General features: G+C 40.7%; 1 protein-coding gene across 2 annotated transcripts in view; it reads left to right on the forward strand.

Moving 5' to 3' along the window:
• The window catches only part of si:dkey-237h12.3 (teneurin-3), a 177233-nt gene that overhangs the window by 42690 nt on the left and 120983 nt on the right, over window positions 1-13560 (forward strand). For both annotated transcript variants that reach the window (XM_063494038.1, XM_063494044.1), the window contains one exon: window positions 1463-2112. The gene's annotated coding sequence lies outside the window, so the exon portion shown is untranslated. The remainder of the gene's footprint in view (window positions 1-1462; window positions 2113-13560) is intronic.

The following is a 13560-nucleotide window of genomic DNA, read 5'->3' on the forward strand; positions in this document are numbered from 1 at the left end:
CTTCAGCAGCCCTTACAAGAATTCCTCTCCTTTTTTGTGTCCTTTCTTTCCTCTTTTTTTTTTTGTGCATGCCCTTGACTGAAGATAGAATGGCAGAGTGGGAGATAGATTGTTGGGCAGTTGCCTTTCATGCAGATAATGCCATTTGATGGAGGCAAGTTTTTGATGTGCTCCCGGGTATAATAGAAGAATCAAGCATCGAAGGCTAGGGCTGATTTTGCTTGGAGAAAAGCTGTCCTCAGTGATAACTTCATCACTGCATGTGGTCAGACGTGGGGTAAATTCAGGAAGGGGATTAAAAAAAAATGCCCAGTCAGAGCTGCAGTAGTGGGCCCCCTATTGAGCTGTGGGGCCTGCAGACCATAGTTTGAAGGTCTGTGATCTACCATTGGTATTGTTTGTCTTTCTCTCTTCTCTCTCCCTCAGAACCAAAACGACTCAAAATGCCTTTCTAGTGGGATTAGTGGGCATTGCTTTTGTAATTAATGAAACTCTGCTTTCCGTGGTATATCCTCTAAATGCTACCATTTGAAGCCTATCAGATAGTGTCTTATATGTTTTCATACATCACAAAGCTAATTCAAAGTAAATGTGGTTTTGGTTTTAGCAGGATGGAGAATGGCTGGGAGGCAAGTGTACTTATCTCTGTAATTGGAGCTCATCAAGATGAAGTTTTCACACTTACAAAGCGGTGAAGGACTTCAATTCTTTCTATACGATCCGCAACTGAAACTCTGTCTAAGCATGCACAAAGCATGCTTGTATTTTATTGAAGGTTCATATGAAAGATGGGGAGACAAAATTCATTAGCATAACCTTTCTTAGTGGTGGTTTAGGTTGACTGAACTCAAATTGTGCATATTTATTGCATATCTCTGCAGCAGTTGATCAATTCCACCACAGATGGTGGATGGAGCAAAACAATATGAATCAATCTTTATTCGACAGCCAGACTAACAGCAACATTTTAATTTCAACACCAAGCGTCGTTGTTGTGGCCTTCTTGTTTACCCAACAGTTTAACAGCTTGAATAACCCTTAGCTGCTAGTCTTCTGTGAGAAATATCGCATTTATTTACATCACTCTGCCTTTCCCTTTGTCAGTCACACTGAAGGTGAGAAATTGAGATTTGTGAGTTAGCCAATTATGTGGCAGCGCGCGTGCGGCCATAGGTAAGCTTAATGAACAGCTTCTCAATACAAAAGAGAAGAGAGGAGCGAGCAGGCTGAAGGAAAACAGGCAGGTGGGCTGACTGGAAGCTGTGGCTCTGAGTAAATCCGCCTCTGCGCTTTCACAATCAAATTGAGGAATATATATAATTCTAGCTTGCATGCAAACTGGAACTTATTTAAGTGGCAGCAACAAACGCGTAGCAGTGTATCAAAGGTAGTTTTGGTTATTACAATGTCGTTGGAGGTAAACGCTTTCTTTGTCTAATAATGGGACTCGTTTTCTTCACAGGTGCAGCTGTGTGCTTGTTGCTGCTCACCCGTGTGGTTGACCCCTACGGCCTAACCCGTTCCTGATAGGCAGACCAGAGGCGAGGCTGAGGGAAGCGACGGGATGCGCAGTTTATCAGCTGACAAGTGCATATCGGACAACGGAGCAGCAGAGCGGCTGGCGAGACTCCGCATCCTCACCGAGTGAGTTTTCTGCTTTTAAACATCCAGCGCAAGTGCTTGGCGACTGGAAAAATATATATATAACGGTGTTACCTCAGAGAGGGGACAACTGCATTGTCGGAAGTATTGCTTGAGCTCAGCCACCGGGACTACTGGGAAGATTTCTAGGCAGAAACACGTTTCTCGCGCGGAGCTGCCAGCTGAAGCTCCTTGCCCCATCACCACGCAGCAGCACAACGTTCACGCACAAGTCGGCTGTTCCGAGCCGTGGAAGTCGGCTTCAGCCTCTAATCAAGCCGAGAGATTTTCGAGGAGTAGTGAAAGAGGTGTCTCTGAAGAATCCACACTGTGCTGAATTGCAAACGCGGTCATTGTAAGAAACGTATCGCGTCGCGCTCAGCTCCCCGCTTCCTGCAAGTTTGGACTAAAGCGCACCGTTGGAAGTTTATGTGCCGCTGCTTCGGACAGGCTCGAAGACGCTTCATGCAGGTCAGTGTGTAGTTAGATTTCCCCCATTTGCATTGACTCTAAATAGACTCCATCCGCGTAATTTAAATAAGCCACAGGATCGTTATCCCCTGGTCAGTAATGGTGTCTAATTTGGTCTGCATGCTGTATCGAGTCTTTTGATAAGATGCGAACCCGAAACCCACCTGGCGCCCAGCCCCTCTTCTCCACTACCTTGAAACAAATGAGTTGGGTAATATTTGGATGATGCGTTATAGCCTATATGTTTAGCAAATGTATTGCTGTAATGGGCAGGCTACAGATGCAAGATGTATCAATTTCTTGATATTCCGCTCAGAGTGGTGGGGGGTTATTGTATTCCAGTTTTAAGTGATGAAAAAGATGAGTTTCCAAAACTCACCTGATGTCTTTTAACGAGTGCTATATATCGTGCTATATATATATATATGTATATATATATATATGTGTGTGTGTGTGTGTGTGTGCGTGTGTGTGTGTGTGTGTATTTTTAAGGATTTTGCTGTCATAGATCTTTGAGAATTCTAGGAAAAATATATAAAAAGTATTTTATTTATTCTTTTGACGTTATTAAACTCTTATTTTTCAGTAATGATAACAGTAATAACATAATTATCTCCAATCTAATCACAGTCACATCTAAACTTACACTCCATAAGGGGTCTTGAGGGATGGTCTGGATACAAAAAATGAATTTTTCCAAAAATATATTGCTACAAAAACACCCAGGAGCCTAATATAAGGTGTATGCCAACCACAGAAATGGTCTGCTTAATCTAATAATAATGTTAAAGGTTTTGAAATACACTAACTTGTACCACATTTGTGGTTTAAGCTTCAGGAGCAGAAGATGGAGAAAGTTCATCAGAAGAACCTTTTGTTTGCCTCAAAAGAGGCCTCTAGAAAGGTCGGGTATTACGCAGTTGTTCAGAACCTCCAAGCATGTTGGTACAGACAAATGCCAGCAGAAACCACAACCTTCTACATGCGTTTTTGGGGTTAGGAGGAAGGGGCTGTTGCCTGGCAAAAATGTGATATGGAACGTGCAATTTGCAAATTGATTTTGGTTTTCAGGATTAGCAGGATTTCAAAACCGGCAAGAAGTTCTTTTAATTAAATACAACAGTTTAGACATCAGCTGGTTTAATTTCAACTTTCCATGTGGCTCAGCAATGTGGAATTATGACTTGTCTTAGCACTTAGCATGAGGCAGAGAGAAACGTTGATCTGATTTCGCTCTGGCAGGGATCAGACTAAACGCAATCTGCAAAAACATGCATCTGGGTCCATATGATAGCCCAGAAGGACAAGAATATCTGTCCAGCTAAATTGATTTATTGCTATTGTCCTGAGTGCTATTGAGGAACTGCAGCAGTTGAGGCCATTTGCTGTTTCATATTCCATGTCTGACAAGGACTGGAATAGTAAAGCAGTGTAGATCTTCACCACTTCAGGCCTGAGTGGTGAACTATTCCCGCTGTTCTTGTAAATCATAAGAAATACTTCTATGAAAATTTAAATAATATGAAACAGAAATAGAATAGAACAGTAAGATTAGATATTAGATAGGTAGTCAGAGGTGTATTACTTAAAAATATGTATATAAGCGATCAATATATTTCTAGTCTTTAGCTTTTGGCTTTGCATCGGGTCACATAGCAACAAAGAAAGGCTTCAAACAGCAGAGACACAGTCTGTGTTTCTTGTGTAAGCCTGTAAATGCATTACAGTGACACTTATTGGGTGATATTGAACATGTGTTTTTGTAGCAGGGCCCCAGAACATGAGTGCAGCTTGTATTATCTTTTTTCAAGGCACCGATAATAATTGAAATTGACTTTTCTGAATAAGACATAACAATCTATATGACTAATGTTCTGGTGACTGCAGCAGCATCCTGATAAATGAAGTGTGTTGTGTTTACAGTCTTCAGAAACACACCTGGAGTCAGAACAGACCTGGTGAATATTAGGCTGTCGACATATTTTACACAGCTCTGCAGAGAAAAGCAACCCACTGTAGTTGTCTAGTACACGCTTTGCCATAATGTGGCAGGTGATTACGCATCTAGAACTGGGATATTTAGGCTTTTCTTCTGTGACCCCTCTTATTGAGGCTTTAGCCAAATACCTCAGCTTTAAACTTCATTGCTGCTTCAAGCCCAGTAATCAAAGCAGGTGACTACAGTTTCTGATGCGGCAGAGTGCTGGAAATTCTGATTTTATTTATTTATTTCTTTTCTTTTCTACGCTTGGAGCTCAAAATGATCTAATTAATTCAGAAATCTTAGAAGAACTGTGTACATAACACTGCCACTCTGTGTTCCTATCCTTAAGTAATTTCCCCTTTCATTATTCCTGTGGAGAATTTAATATTCTGTGTGATGAGAACTGCCTCCTTTAGGGATAATACCGCTTGAATACTGCCCCTAAACAGTTTTATAGATTGTTAAGGGGCAATCGAAATGACTGCTCTCCATCTGTAAAAATTACTCCTCTAAGATATGAGAGATATGGAAGGAGAGTCGATGCACAGGCCTGCGCTTATAATATTTCATCATATTACTTGTAGATGCCGACAGTGGCTCGGAAGATGACCTTAGGAATTATAACATTTGATATGGCAAACAGCATGGCCGAGTCGCCTGTTTCAACACATCAGAGCAAACACGTGAAGGTTAATGCAGCCTGACAAACTACCCACAGTTCCCTGGGCTCAACGGATCGGTTCCATGTCATATTTACTTTACATAATTGCTGCCCTCTAATCTGTTACTATTAACACACAGCCTGTCTGGCTATTGTCTGCTGTAGTCTCTTTCACCTGTTTTCTCTCTGAGTACATTTTCCCTTTCCTCCCATGAGAATAGCCAGACATCATGATGAATAGTTGGCGTGAAAGTAAAGCATGCCACGGTGCATTCTTCAGGCCTTTAGAAAGTTAAAGAAACCAAGCGTCGCGATGGCGAAACCTCCATTGACGGACCGATTTGCATATGTGCTTTAATGACCTCACCTCAGAGGATTACTGTCAGGGATGTGACTCCTGCAGCAAAGTTTACCATTTAAAGAAAAGTTGTTTGTGGTCTGCGCAAGTTGCCAAATTATTGCTGAAAGTCACCCTAGCATTTGGGAGGGAAGAGATTGCACGCTCTTGAAATGTGCTTAGAGTAGGGATATTTAGTGACAGCACTTGATGCATTACCACTGTGGTCCTTAACTACATTGTATGCTGCGTGAGAGAGGGGGGTGGGGGGGAAACATGGCATAAATGTAAGCTGTTTCAGGGGTATACGGTATATGCTTTTTGCTAAATGTCTTTATATAATACCAATTTATTCTACAATTCATAACCAAGTTTTATTAAATTAAAATATGGATATCGGAAAGGGCTTGAAACAGTCGGGAATATAAATGGCATTTTATATCAGCACTAAAGATGGATTTAATTAGTATTTTTCATCTTGAATATCTGCTTAGTATAATGTGAATCCTGCCATTGCATTCTGATTGGAGAGGAGAGAGGAATGTTCTCAAAGGAACAGTTATTTTACCCAGCTCATGGCTATTGTAGGCTGACTGCATGACCTAATGTGTTGTGCGTAACACAAACTGAATTCTGGATCTCATTGCACACATGCATGCAAATACATTGGTGGTGATGTTGTGCGTAGGCGTTCAGACAAAGCAGCCAAGCTGGTAATTGTTTGTGATGAAGTGGAAGCCGTTCCCTTGGCTTTGTATGGATTACTTAAAATCAAGAAAAAAGACTATTCAAGCATGACAGCTCTTGGTTTTGTTTTGAGGTTTTTGGCCGAAACAGGCTGAGATGAAAGCCACCTGCGATTAGCCACAGGATGCTGTCCTGCTGGTCCAGCTCTGGGGGCAGCACCACTTCACACTGTTGTAACCTACAGATTAACATTTATGGCTCAGCATGCTCCGTTGGACTTTCTGGGTCAAGACCAAGTGGCAAGATTGAGGAGTGGGCTTGACTTTGTAACAGTGCAACTCTCGCTGCATGCTCCAGGCTGAGGCTGGTGGGGAGAGCCAAACAGAAATGTGCTTAGTTGTGTCACAGGGAGAATAAAATAGAAATGCATTGTGCTCTCTGCTTGTGAAAATTGCTCTGAGTGAATACCTCTGCGGTGTCTAGGTTCGGCTTTCATGAACTACAGACATTATATTCAAAGGATCTGAATACGATGTCAGGAATTGTTACATTTTTAAAGGGTGTTATAGCTTATTAGAGTCATACTTGTGTATTGTCCAGCTCACATTAAAATATTGATGAAACCGATTCATTATTTAAAGTTGAAGAATTTTTTATCTTCCCCTTGCAGTGGTCTAAGTTGCCAAAATTCTAAAGAAAAATGACTTTTGCTGTTTTGCTATACTTGCATTAAGAAATACCGATCCTGGAAAACGTTTCCCAGAATAGCTTCCGTCTGCCAAGGGCCTTAGGTCTGGTCTTTTGTGGCCCCTGGACAGCCCAGTGGGAAGTTGGGCGTCAGCTACGGTTGTCGATGGAGCCGCTTGATGGCCTCAATAATTCAGTTGACGTGACCTCTCTGATGCTGAAAGCCTCAGGTCTGGTGGGTGACGAAGAGCGATGATTGGGACAAGGCAAAGGTGCTAGTTCATGTGGGAAGCCAGTCAGTAACACATTTCTGTCTCTTTATTGTCAGCAGGGTGAAGGAGAAAATATTGAATATCGGACCATTGAAGAGTGTAAAACTGGTGCCTCTGATTTGGTGTAATGGTATACAGGTCAGCAATCTTTGACTTCCAGCGGAGAGCAGTGTGCATTCAGAATTCAGGCTTGGCCGATCATTACAGGCCAGATTCTACAAGTTTCACCCCTGGAAGTAGAAAAACCAGTGTGATGTGGTGAATTTTCAGATTGATGTTTCTTTTATAAGGCCTGCAGTCTCTCAGTAGTCTGATCGTGTGCCATCATGACCTACATACGCCTTAAAAAGCTGACAACAAGAGAATAAAACCCTCCAGTTTTTTATGTATTGTAGGGTTTATGTGGCACAATTGGTCTAAAGAAGAAACGCTCTCAACCTATTATTCTCTGTAAATTGTTTTCATTGTGTGCTTTAAAATTTCTTCTAATTTGGTAGTATTGGCGTAGGCACATTGATTTATTTTGTAACGCTTATAAAGACTAACCGCTACTGCAGTATGTCTGTGTTTGGTCAGATTTGATGTTTTCCAGCAGTTGCAGCAGCTCTTGAGTATTGCGCTCCCATTGCAGTATTCACCATTGAAGCTTTCCCTCATACTCTTCGGTTGTCTAGCGCTGTTATGTGACTGCTGCGTATTTTCCATCTCCTCCTGCATATCCTAAAAGAAGGAGGTTTAGTTTGTGGTACAATCGTGTGAGATGCATTTGAATGACACCCAATGTCAGCACTTTAGAATATCTCTGCGCATTTGAATTTTTATCTGGTCGCCAGGTTTGTATGCTTGCAGAATTTAAAATATAGTTTGAGTAATGATTTTCATCCACTCTCTGAGTGCTTGTTGATTGGCTACAGTAGTTCTACAGATGTCCAGATTAGACTGTCAGGCAAGACTGATATTGGACTTAGAATCTGTAATTAAACAAGGCACTCCAGTCTAAATAAATAAGATGTCTACAATGAAGTTTTTATTCTTGTCAGCGTCATTTTTGTTGTTACCCATTATGTTTTGTTTACAAGTTTACTGTTGTGGACAGATACGGCTTCTTTCAGCCCTCCTCAATTGTTTTTTGATTTCTCTGTTGCATCATTACTCTGCAGCCGCATCACTACAATTTAATTTTATTTCCGTAACAGCGGCTCGATCATGGATTTCTCCTTAAATTGCTGCAGGACGGTAGAAGTCTGTCAGCAATGGAGTCAATTCATTTTGCACCAGTATTAGATGATAATTGTTGACAGTGTCTTGCAAGATTCTCAATTAAGTGAATGACCATGGACATCATTACTTCTTTAGATCCGCCGTTTGAAATAACACTGCAGTGATACCAATTTGAGAGAAAAGCAAACTGTGGCTCATTGAATTAAGACTGTCTCGTGTAATTGGGTGTGTGATATGGAAGGGAGCACCTATTTTGATAAGAACTGGCTTCAATAATTGTAGCCTTGGATACAGATAAATGCTGTAGCCTGTGTGTGTGAATTCACTGAATAACCCGTTATTACCATTTGAGATACAAGGAGATACTGCAAAAAAACATTATAAAGCTCTGCGTTTTTATATTCCAATTGTCCACACCTAGCAATTACATTTTAAAAAATGAATCTGGCTGTGCTTGCGATTTCCCCACTAAAGATTCAATGAATATATAACTCACATGAGTCACAGGTGAAGGATTATTTGAGGGATTTGTAAACATCCACGCTCAGCTTATTGTGTTGTATCCTGGGACTGGCACATGCTTTTTTTATTATTTAATTCACACACACACATATATACACACAAAAGGCGAACAATATAATAGTTAAGATTAGACGTTGACCGCTGTGATTTAGAGACAGGCAGGAAAAATAAGAAAACAAAACGCTTTGAGTTCAGTTCAGCTTTTTTATTTTTTTATTTTTCATAGTCACAGTACCTCTGTTTGTCTTTTAAATGCGCTGCAACTATGAGGGATGAAGCTTAAAGCTCCATGTGCCTGGAATAATGTGAAGTGACTGTACCAGAGATTTGCATCACTTTACTCTACTTGTGAATATGCATCATACACCGAGACGAGAGACCTAGCATGGAGTAGGATTTCATCATGTTCCCTAAGAGTCGCACCGAGTGCGGTAAGCTCATCCGTCACCATGTATACTAAGGATATAGCTGCAGCTAAAATTTAATTGCTGGTAAATGCTGTCATGATTTTGTTTGCTCTCTTTTCTCCACTTAACTGCCTTTCTCTCTCTGAAGCTGTACATTTATGAAGACTTAGAATGAATTATAGCTACCAAAATGTCGTTTTGGCATATCAGCACTATTTGGTCAGATTCCCCACGATTCACGTCAGCACTTTAAGAAAAAAAAAATCACCATTTTGATGTTGATCTGGGTATTTTTAGGTAATAGTTCTACAGTTCTTGTTGCAGTGAGGAATTTAGGCATTGAGCCTCGATAAAGAACGAACACAATCTGGTTCAGATGTCTTCCAGAATTCAGAGTTTGGGCATCACGCTGCAGACAAACACTTCTGTGTCTCCAAAATCACTAGTGTCAGGGGGAAACAGGCAGCATCTGATGGAACACTGCCCTGGTTCTCCCTCGCCCCTTCTCCAAGCGCTGGGAGGCACAAAAAAAGCAGAAGAACTGAAGAGAAACTGAAAGAGGAGAGGCAGAGAGGAGCGTCAAAGAGGAAAGAGAGAGAGAGAGACTCGACAAGATGAATTATGCAAAGCTGTCAGAGGCGGCTATTGTTGGAGGTGCTGGCTGTGTTGAAGAGAGCCAGCCCTGATCTCCACAAGCTCCATCTACCGCTCTCACCACTCCCCGTGGCTGAGAGCCGTCTGATCTGTGCTCCGGCAAACGGCCAACAACAAGATGAGGGGGTTTGGGGGGGGTAGAGGGGCCAGCCAGGCCACTTGGTGACAGGTGAATTGTCTTGGAGGGACACACTAGGAACGACAAGTACGCTCTTTATTATCATTATTTACAGAGGTCACCAACAGGGAGATCTGAGCTGATACGTACAGCCGCCCTGCGGAAATATAATTACCGGACAAAGGCTTGGTGAATAGTTGCCACTTCAGCACTCTGGTCAGCAGTGGCTACTCTTGTTTTGCTTTGTGTGCTGAAGTAACCAGTGTCTGCCAGCTCAATTTAAGCTGGTGTAGGTGTTCATTAATCTAATTTTGCATGCTTATCAGTTCTGAGACATCTTAGAAAAGAAGCACACTTTCGTCTTCTTAATATTTCTGTCTATTCCTGCTAAAGTTGGAACAGCTTTAGTTATTTCACCTGAGAGATTTCAGTTATTTATTTATTTTATTTAGTTTTTATTTTATCTTTTGCATTTGCCTTGGCTTTGTTGGCACTCACGTGCAATAATCAGAATTTAGTAACATTTGGATTCAAATCCAGTGACAGATGTTGGTTGGTCAGGTCACTGTCAGTCAAAACACACAGTCAGATGCAGATTAAAAAGAGGATGATTCTGCATTCTGCTAGAACCAAAGATTAAATCAAATCGGTTTTTGAAGAAAGAAAAAAAATACTGGTTATTTTTTGTCATTTCAATAATTAGTTATGTAATATTTGAGATCAGTGATTTAGTGGTGTCTAGAAAGTCAATCTCCACCTTAGCTATCCTTGTTTGAAGTATCAGAAAGTATCCTTTTATGTTTTTGATGAATAATGTACCGATAACATTTTTCTCATTCATTTAATTCATTATAAACTAATTGAATGATTCCAAGAAATCTTAAAAGGTTTCTCTCCTCTTTGGTCATCTCTTCTGAATCCCAGCCCTGATCTGTTGGTAACATAAGACATCCCCTCTGTCATCTTTGATGAATAAAGTACTAAACGGGAGACATGGAAAAAGTAAATCTCAATTAGAAACCTCTTCAACTGCCCTGAAGAACCAGTTGACTTGGACACGTGTCTTCACACCTTATTATACAGATGGTTTATGGTTTATGCTTCAAAAAAGTGCAGAGGTGTAGGACAGTACTAGGCGTCGGGGGGACCGTACTCAACTGGCACGGGAGTCATTCGGACGTGTGTGGAGCTGAGCTGCGTACATCATGAACTATCTTTTTCCGTGCCTCACTGGCTTGCAAGAGGACCTCTGTGTGACACTAATTTTGCAGTGTCGACTGTTCCACCGAGTGGTCATGGGTGACTAACTGTCCTGATTCAACTGCATGATCAAAGGTAAAAGGGAATGTAGAAGTGAATGATACAGAAAAGGTTTTTTTTTAGGGCGGGGAATGTACCGAGGATTTTTGATTCATAATGAACCCTAAAGGTTCTCCTCATTTAATCAAACAGAGCTGGTGTACACTAGTATGTACTCTCAGTAGGGTAGCCAGAGGCAGATTTTATGTAGTAAATGCAAGAGCATAGTCAAGTTTATATTGCACTATACTTAAAACCTCTGAAACTTAAAGTCTGTAAAAAAAACAGAATTCTCTTAAGAGCCTCTGTGACTTCTTGTACATATTTTAAACTGCAACGAATGAACCGTTAGTGTCCCCGTGTGCTGTGAGGAAACAAAGCGAAGCAGGACACTAGGATGAGCTGTGAAGAAGATGGCATCTTTGAGTCCTCAGAGTAATAGAGGAATGTTTATGGGGACATGCCTGGTCACTTAAGGGCTTGTAGGCTGATTAGGACACAAATCTAATTCCTCCTATAGTGGTCGCTTGTGGCTCAGTGGGTAAGACTTGTGGCATTAGCTGTTTTTCAGATACCGAATCTTCTTACAAGTCCATAAAGAAGGGGGAGTTTGCAATCAAGGAGGCTTCTGGGCGTGTCTGCTTGGACGCATCCTGTGCATTAATCTGCCAATCTGGACGGGTGTGTACAATTTCCTGAAAGTGATGAGATGTGATTGAGATGGCCTGTGGCATCGTAAAACAAGTGTGTGGGGGGTAGTGTTGAGTGTCAGCCTTACAAGAGAGTGTGTCACTGATTGCATCTCAGCCCATCGGGGGAACAGAGCGATATGAAGCAACTCAGGGAGAAGGGGGGAAAAATAAGTTTAAGAGGCCTAGAACAGCTCACAGTTTTCATTATCCCTGCATCCTGTACTCCACCCGCAACTGCTTCAGTTTTTGGAACGTCTCTCTGGGGCTGGTGCTATCTCGCCGTGCGACGGTACGCTATCCTGGCTTCATTGGAAGGTTTTGATGCTTGATGTGAAACGAAGTAGATCTCATTTGGGGAAAGAAGGAGTCTGATACTCAAGTCTTACAGCTCAGCCAAGAGAGAAATGAAATTGTGGTGTGTGGCATGTGTGACTCTGCGCGTGTGTGTGTCTCAGGAAGCAGTGGAAAATGGCTGGTAATAAACACTTCTGACACACCACGGCTCCCATCCACATTCCACTCAAGGGTTTTTTGTGGATTAGTCACATTCTCATCCCCCTTGTCCACATTTAGAGCAGAGTGAGAGTGTCTTCTCTGAATTTCTAACAAGTTAGGATTTTTAACACCAATTTATCTAATGTTTCTGTGGCCAGAGACAAACTGCATGTATAGCTAGTGCAGTGTTTGTAGTTGTCAAATACTACAGTGAGAGTTTGGCAAACAAAGCTGGTTCAAAGTCTTTATATGATATCAGAGTCTTTTACTGTCTGCCCTGGATGGTAAATACAGAAAGGTAGTCTTTTTGCTATTTTAGGCATGAAATTAAACACTGGTTTAAAATATGCAAATGAATATCTGTCAGATATAAAGACTTGATCACCTTGCAGTCTCTTGACACTGTGTCTGGATTTTTTTTTTAAATCTCTGAGATCAAAAACAAAACAAAGAAAAAAAACGTTTTCATTTTTGGAAGAGCTTTCATTGCTGCTAATTTAAACCGATTAAATGGTTCTTGTGATAGCTGCTTCTTGCCCACTTGTGGACTATTCAAAGTAACAAAGGCACTGTTCTGGGAAAAAAAGATTTCTGTTATGATTTTTTAGTACCTCAAATGAAGTTCAGTTTACCTTCACTTTATTGTTGTGGGTGCAGAAATTATGTGGAGCTTAAGAAATGGTAAATTGAAATGATCTGTGTGTATGTGGAAATACAGTATAAAAGTATAAAAGGTCAAAATTGATAAAAAAAAAAGCACATTTTTATTTTCGTCTCTCTCTCTCTCTCTCTCTCTATATATATATATATGTATATATATATATATATATATATATATATATATATATATGAATTTTGATAGAAATATTTAATCTTGTCATTGTTCTTCTGTGCATTTAAAGTAACACTTATTGAACGTTCATATAAAGGCTTGGCGTTCTAATTTTATTAATTGAATTGAAGTTAAGTTAAAAGTTTTTTTAAGGTAATAATGAAAGTAAAAGCTTTCCTAGTCATGTCAACCTGTTGATTTATCCTTCATTTAAGCAGAATTTTGCATTCGGAGAATGTTAACTTTGGAGCATCGTCAGTAGAAAATTGAAAAGTTTTAAACTTTTCAGTTAAAAAAAGAAGAAACTGGTTTTTTAATCTTTTTTTTTTACAGAGTGCTTACTGAAATTACTGGAATTGAACGTTTTTGAAGGACAATATTTAGAGTTAACACACTGAAGATAAACATGACTGCAAATGCAATACAGAGGTGATCTTTTAAGAGGCGAAGTCAACTTAAGGAGGTATATATCAGTTCACGGGTGAGGTTTCAGGGGTGTGGGGGTAGAGTCGGGGGTGGGGCCGTGAGAAGGGGATAAGTGTGTGCTTTAGAAGATGAAGCAGATGGATTAGTGTTATCT

The sequence above is a fragment of the Pelmatolapia mariae genome, linkage group LG2 (genome assembly GCF_036321145.2).
Source record: "Pelmatolapia mariae isolate MD_Pm_ZW linkage group LG2, Pm_UMD_F_2, whole genome shotgun sequence".
NCBI lineage: Eukaryota > Metazoa > Chordata > Actinopteri > Cichliformes > Cichlidae > Pelmatolapia > Pelmatolapia mariae.